Source organism: Salvelinus fontinalis, chromosome 35 (genome assembly GCF_029448725.1).
Source record: "Salvelinus fontinalis isolate EN_2023a chromosome 35, ASM2944872v1, whole genome shotgun sequence".
Taxonomy (NCBI): Eukaryota; Metazoa; Chordata; class Actinopteri; order Salmoniformes; family Salmonidae; genus Salvelinus; species Salvelinus fontinalis.
The window spans coordinates 15,671,820-15,679,116 of record NC_074699.1 but is presented as its reverse complement, the minus strand read 5'-3'; positions in this window follow the sequence as shown (position 1 = coordinate 15,679,116).

The following is a 7,297-nucleotide window of genomic DNA, read 5'->3' as shown; positions in this document are numbered from 1 at the left end:
TTGTCAAAATAAACTTTACATTTTAACAAATGACTGATAAATACATATATTTCAATCGTGGTAAAAAAAAAATAGCATTACTCCATTTAGCCTAGTCAAAATAATTGTTATAGATATTCTTCACCATACGTTTCCTCAGCTTGTAGTAAAATCTGTCTGTCAATGAGAGAGACCCTGTGCAGTTGGGGAATGAGACACTTTATTAAAAATAACCCAATTTCATAAAACCATTATAGTACTTAAATACTATTTATGTTGATCTCACTTTTACTCCTCAACGCTCATACTACTGTAGTTTACATGGCTTCCCTACACAACTCAGCTAAACATAATCACAATGAGTAGCCTAAACATCTCCAGTCAGCATAATATACCAGTACAAAAATGATGTATTGTAGATGGGCTTTACTCCACTACCTGAGGTTTTCTGTGGACCTGATTGGCTATAAATACAGGAAAAATTGCAGCAGGAAGGTCTCCATGCATCCTCTCTATCACATCGCCATCATCCTCACCCCAGACATGGTGGCAGATCAACATTACAGACCCTGCTTGCTTTTGATTTCCAGTAGCCTTGTGAAGCAATGGTTGACTTGTAAGTCTATGTCACCTTGTAGAACCAAATACGTCCTATAGACCTGGTCTTTGGTAGTAAGTAACCTATATCATATCAATTAAATTATTAAGATATGGAGAGACTGGCCTGTTGGGGGAAAATAAAAGTGCTTGAGGGTTCCAAAGGGAAGGGAAACTATGACATGCAAGATATTTCTTTATCCATTCAGTCAGTGACCTTAGAGTACAGATAATATTGTGGATCATGAGTTTCAAATGTGATCAGTTTGTGACCCACATGCAAACATCACTTCCTTCACTTTTAAGGCTCCTACTCATGATTCACAATATTGGTATGCATTGATAGCTAGCATAATCATAAGCTCCAAATGTGTTTTAGCAGTCCCTCCACTGTTTATACATGATTGCCATGGCATAAGTAGAGGCACAAAACCTATGCACAAAACTACTGACTGCAATTGAACTGATGCTGTTTTCAATTGCGCCGAAAGTTGAAATATCAAAGTCAAACGGGATGTTAACCCTCCTGATTAGTCTTCACTAAAACAACAACACTGTAAGTAATTTTCCATTTTATTCTCAACAAATGTTTATTTTTTCACAAAGAGTCAAACTACGAATGTTTGAGGCCGTTAAAAACGATGTATTTGGACATGAGAGCATGTTTTTCAAACGAGTTAACGTTAGCTAGCCACGATCTTTTGCATGCCACCGGGTGATTTGGTCATGTGCGCGGCATAATGATGCCAAATAGCCTACAGAAAGTTGCAATCCAACAAGTTGGTTGAGTGAATTGACGCTACCATTACATTTCTGACAACTGTTTTGAAAAGGTCAGAAACATGCTGTAGTTGAGCTACTAGCTAGCTAACGTTAGTCCTGGCCCATTTGCCATGGGGCAACTAACGTTAGCTAGCTAACTACTAGCATTTACCCTGTAAAAAGTTACAAGTCAAGTCTGACAACAATGGATAATGTGGTAATATGGTTTTGGTTTGAAATTCACTTACCACTTGCTTGAATAATGTGCTCTACTATTCTTATTATTATTAACTATTATACTAGCTATAATTGCTGAATAGATAACTGCAAAGCAAGACAGTAACGTTAGCAGCAGAATTTAGATTGGCGTGTTGGAATGTGATAAATGCGCGCTCTCTATTATATCGCTTCAGATGATTAGTTACTGTATTTTGACATCTAAATATCTCTTTACCCTATGTCGTTTTTTGTCTATTTCTATTTCCGCCATGTTTTTGTAAATCTCACTGACTAGACCTCGGTAGGTCCCGTAATTCAATTGACAAGTAATGCATCATGCTTCATACTTGCTTTATAAGTAATATTGAGCAGTTTGTGATGTTTCTGAATAGGAAATTATCATCACACAAAGTGGTGTAAAAAGAGGAAATGACACCATATGAAATATAATCCAGTTGTCTCCACTCAAACCATTTGACAGTTATCAGAACCTCTATTTAGAATTCATCTGATGCTCACAGCTCCACAGTCACTTGACATGAAAGTAGGAAATGGTGAGAAGCAATTTTATGATGTTATCTTCTCTCTTCCAGTTCCCTTCGTTGTGTTGCATAGATCCTCTCTGAATAAACAGCAGCTGGTATTGTATGATAAGTCAAATCGTGTCTGTGTTTTGTAAGTATGAACAGTGGTGGCCAATCAGAAATGACATGGTATGTAGTCCATATCTAACAACTGACTTAATCACATGCCTCACTTCATGACCCAGCAGATGGATACTGTAGCGTATTGTTTGATGGAATATATTTTTAGGCTTTACATCCCATTTCTGACTCGGAACATCACAAATCATTTGAACTTTTTGCTCATAATGAATACATTAACACACTACAGGGTAATTTGCTACTGCAGTCCTAGATAGACGTATCATGCACTTTTTATCCATTGTGTGAGACTCACGTCTCATATAAGATGTCCTTGTAAATGTTACCATGTTTTTGCCTCCACTGAAGGACAGTATTTACTTCAGTTTTCCTTATCTATGCTGGAATGTATAACAGATTCTCCAGAACTACACTCCCTAGCTGGACTTGACTTTGTGCTAATTAGGAGGAAGACTCCCAACTCTTTAGTTCAAGAGGAAAGGAGGCAACGGGAATCTTATTAATCATTAATTGGTTGTGTGCCTATCTGTGCTTGTATATTAACCCCAAAGGACAAATACTCCAGTGAGTGTGGTAAAGTAAACTGTGCTATAACACGTGACTGTAAGGATGCTCTAGGAGAGAGTTCCCAGACTTAGCCAGAGGGAGAGCCTGTGTTGCTGTACTCAGTACTGCATGTGTGTCAGTGAAGGCTCATTATATCATCATCATCAGTCATCACCAATACATTGGACTTTAATGTTCCCCTTAATTGGATTGGCCATCCATTTTGAATGCAAAATTGGAGCTCAGTTCACAGATTCCCTTCAGATGGTCTCACAGGAGTGAAAGTGTAGGCTATATTTTAACGAGATAATACGTTTTATGTATTCATTTTGCATTTAGACTGCCATCCCGTTACACAGTCTGACGTTCAGGATCTCATTGGTTTATTTTACTGTGTATGGCTGGGAGACTGACTGTGCCCTGACTTGTTAATGTGGTCATATTGTTAACAGGAAATCTCTGGGGAATTCTAGCCTGATAGAGACATTGACTAATGTTTAAAGAAGTACTGAAGCAAAAGTCACATAGTAACTTTGTTTAAAATCCTTGGAGAAAATATCATGAATGACAATTGTAAGGAGCTTGAAATATTAATTGAAACCAGTTTACTGTTTCAGGTTTTCCATAAGAACGTTGTCTCCCTTATTCTACATAGGAGTTTAAAGAATCAAAGATTATAATTTTGAAGGAATGGAACAGGGTTTTTCCGCAGATGCGTAATGGTTTCAACAAGTCTAGCTGATTTCTCGTGAAGGGTTCTGTCAAGGCTGGTTGGTTATAGCGGCAGTCTGTCATTTATTTACCAATGTGTAAAGAATGTAAATGGTTTCGACCTTACTGTCCCTATTGAAATGATAGAGGCTGAAACCTACGCAAAACGTTCAGGAAATCATTTTGAAAGCATTATAATTAACAAAGACTTGTACATCTCCTGATTGAAGCATTTGCTTATTATAGTACATCTATCTTTAACGATTATCCATCTGTCTAATGGGATATGTTTGGCACTTTTATTTATTTTATTTATTTCACCTTTATTTAACCAGGTAGGCAAATTGAGAACACGTTCTCATTTACAATTGCGACCTGGCCAAGATAAAGCAAAGCAGTTCGACACATACAACAACACATAGTTACACATGGAGTAAAACAAACATACAGTCAATAAAACAGTGAAAATAAGTCTATATACAATATGAGCAAGTGAGGTGAGATAAGGGAGGTGAAGGCAAACAAAATATATATATAAATAAATAAATAAATAAATATATAAAAAGGCCATGGTGGCGAAGTAAATACAATATAGCAAGTAAAAAAAATAACACTGGAATGGTTGGTTTGCAGTGGAAGAAGGTGCAAAGTAGAGATAGAAATAATGGGGCGCAAAAGAGCAAAATAAATAAATACAGTAGGTAAAGAGGTAGTTGTTTGGGCTAAATTATAGATGGGCTATGTACAGGTGCAGTAATCTATGAGCTGCTCTGACAGCTGGTGCTTAAAGCTAGTGAGGGAGATAAGTGTTTCCAGTTTCAGAGATTTTTGTAGTTCGTTCCAGTCATTGGCAGCAGAGAACTGGAAGGAGAGGCGGCCAAAGGAAGAATTGGTTTTGGGGGTGACCAGAGAGATATACCTGCTGGAGCGCGTGCTACGGGTGGGCGTTGCTATGGTGACCAGCGAGCTGAGATAAGGGGGGACTTTACCTAGCAGGGTCTTGTAGATGACCTGGAGCCAGTGGGTTTGGCGACGAGTGTGAAGCGAGGGCCAGCCAACGAGAGCGTACAGGTCGCAGTGGTGGGTAGTATATGGGGCTTTGGTGACAAAACGGATGGCACTGTGATAGACTGCATCCAATTTATTGAGTAGGGTTTTGGAGGCTATTTTGTAAATGACATCACCGAAGTCGAGGATTGGTAGGATGGTCAGTTTTACAAGGGTATGTTTGGCAGCATGAGTGAAGGATGCTTTGTTGCGGAATAGGAAGCCGATTCTAGATTTAACTTTGGATTGGAGATGCTTGATGTGAGTCTGGAAGGAGAGTTTACAGTCTAACCAGACACCTAGGTATTTGTAGTTGTCCACATATTCTAAGTCAAAGCCGTCCAGAGTAGTGATGCTGGACAGGTGGGCAGGTGCAGGCAGCGATCGGTTGAAGAGCATGCATTTAGTTTTACTTGTATTTAAGAGCAATTGGAGGCCACGGAAGGAGAGTTGTATGGCATTGAAGCTCGCCTGGAGGGTTGTTAACACAGTGTCAAGAGAAGGGCCAGAAGTATACAGAATAGTGTCGTCTGCGTAGAGGTGGATCAGAGACTCACCAGCAGCAAGAGCGACATCATTGATGTATACAGAGAAGAGAGTCGGTCCAAGAATTGAACCCTGTGGCACCCCCATAGAGACTGCCAGAGGTCCGGACAACAGACCCTCCGATTTGACACACTGAACTCGATCAGAGAAGTAGTTGGTGAACCAGGCGAGGCAATCATTAGAGAAACCAAGGCTGTCGAGTCTGCCGATGAGGATGTGGTGATTGACAGAGTCAAAAGCCTTGGCCAGGTCAATGAATATGGCTGCACAGTACTGTTTCCTATCGATAGCGGTTAAGATATCGTTTATGACCTTGAGCGTGGCTGAGGTGCACCCATGACCAGCTCTGAAACCAGATTGCATAGCGGAGAAGGTATGGTGGGATTCGAGATGGTCGGTAATCTGTTTGTTGACTTGGCTTTCGAAGACCTTAGAAAGGCAGGGTAGGATAGATATAGGTCTGTAGCAGTTTGGGTCTAGAGTGTCTCCCCCTTTGAAGAGGGGGATAACCGCAGCTGCTTTCCAATCTTTGGGAATCTCAGACGACACGAAAGAGAGGTTGAAAAGGCTGGTAATAGGGGTGGCAACAATTTCAGCAGATAGTTTTAGAAAGAAAGGGTCCAGATTATCTAGCCCGGCTGATTTGTAAGGGTCCAGATTTTGCAGCTCTTTCAGAACATCAGCTGACTGTATTTGGGAGAAAGAGAAATGGGGAAGGCTTGGGCGAGTAGCAGAGGGGAGGGCAGTGCTGTTGACCGGGGTAGGGGTAGCCAGGTGGAAAGCATGGCCAGCCGTAGAAAAATGCTTATTGAAATTCTCAATTATAATGGATTTGTCGGTGGTGACAGTATTTCCTATCTTCAGTGCAGTTGGAAGCTGGGAGGAGGTGTTCTTATTCTCCATGGACTTTACAGTGTCCCAGAACTTTTTTGAGTTTGTGTTGCAGGAAGCAAATTTCTGCTTGAAAAAGCTAGCCTTGGCTTTTCTAACTGCCTGTGTATACTGGTTTCTAGCTTCCCTGAAAAGTTGCATATCACGGGGGCTGTTCGATGCTAATGCAGAACGCCATAGGATGTTTTTCTGTTGGTTAAGGGCAGTCAGGTCAGGAGAGAACCAAGGGCTATATCTGTTCCTGGTTCTAAATTTCTTGAATGGGGCATGCTTATTCAAGATGGTGAGGAAGGCATTTTTAAAAAATATCCAGGCATCCTCTACTGACGGGATGAGATCAATATCCTTCCAGGATACCTCGGCCAGGTCGATTAGAAAGGCCTGCTCGCTGAAGTGTTTAAGGGAGCGTTTGACAGTGATGAGTGGAGGTCGTTTGATCGCTGACCCATTACGGATACAGGCAATGAGGCAGTGATCGCTGAGATCTTGGTTGAAAACAGCAGAGGTGTATTTGGAGGGCAAGTTGGTTAGGATGATGTCTATGAGGGTACCCGTGTTTACGGAATTGGGGTGATACCTGGTAGGTTCATTGATAATTTGTGTGAGATTGAGGGCATCAAGCTTAGATTGTAGGATGTCTGGGGTGTTAAGCATGTTCCAATTTAGGTCGCCTAGCAGCACAAGCTCTGAAGATAGATGGGGGGCAATCAGTTCACATATGGTGTCCAGAGCACAGCTGGGGGCAGAGGGTGGTCTATAGCAGGCGGCAACAGTGAGAGACTTGTTTTTAGAGAGGTGGATTTTTAAAAGTAGGAGTTCAAATTGTTTCGGAACAGACCTGGATAGTAAAACAGAACTCTGCAGGCAATCCTTGCAGTAGATTGCAACACCGACCCCTTTGGCCGTTCTATCTTGTCTGAAAATCTTGTAGTTAGGGATGAAGATGTCAGAATTTTTGGTGGTCTTCCTAAGCCAGGATTCAGACACGGCTAAAACATCTGGGTTGGCAGAGTGTGCTAAAGCAGTGAACAAAACAAACTTAGGGAGGAGGCTTCTAATGTTAACATGCATGAAACCAAGGCTATTACGGTTACAGAAGTCATCAAAAGAGAGCGCCTGGGGAATAGGAGTGGAGCTAGGTACTGCAGGGCCTGGATTCACCTCTACATCACCAGAGGAACAGAGGAGGAGTAGGATAAGGGTACGGCTAAAAGCTATGAGAATTGGTCGTTTGGAACGTCTAGAACAGAGAGTAAAAGGAAGTTTCTGGGGGCGATAAAATAGCTTCAAGGAATAATGTACAGACAAACGTATGGTAGGATGTGAATACAGTG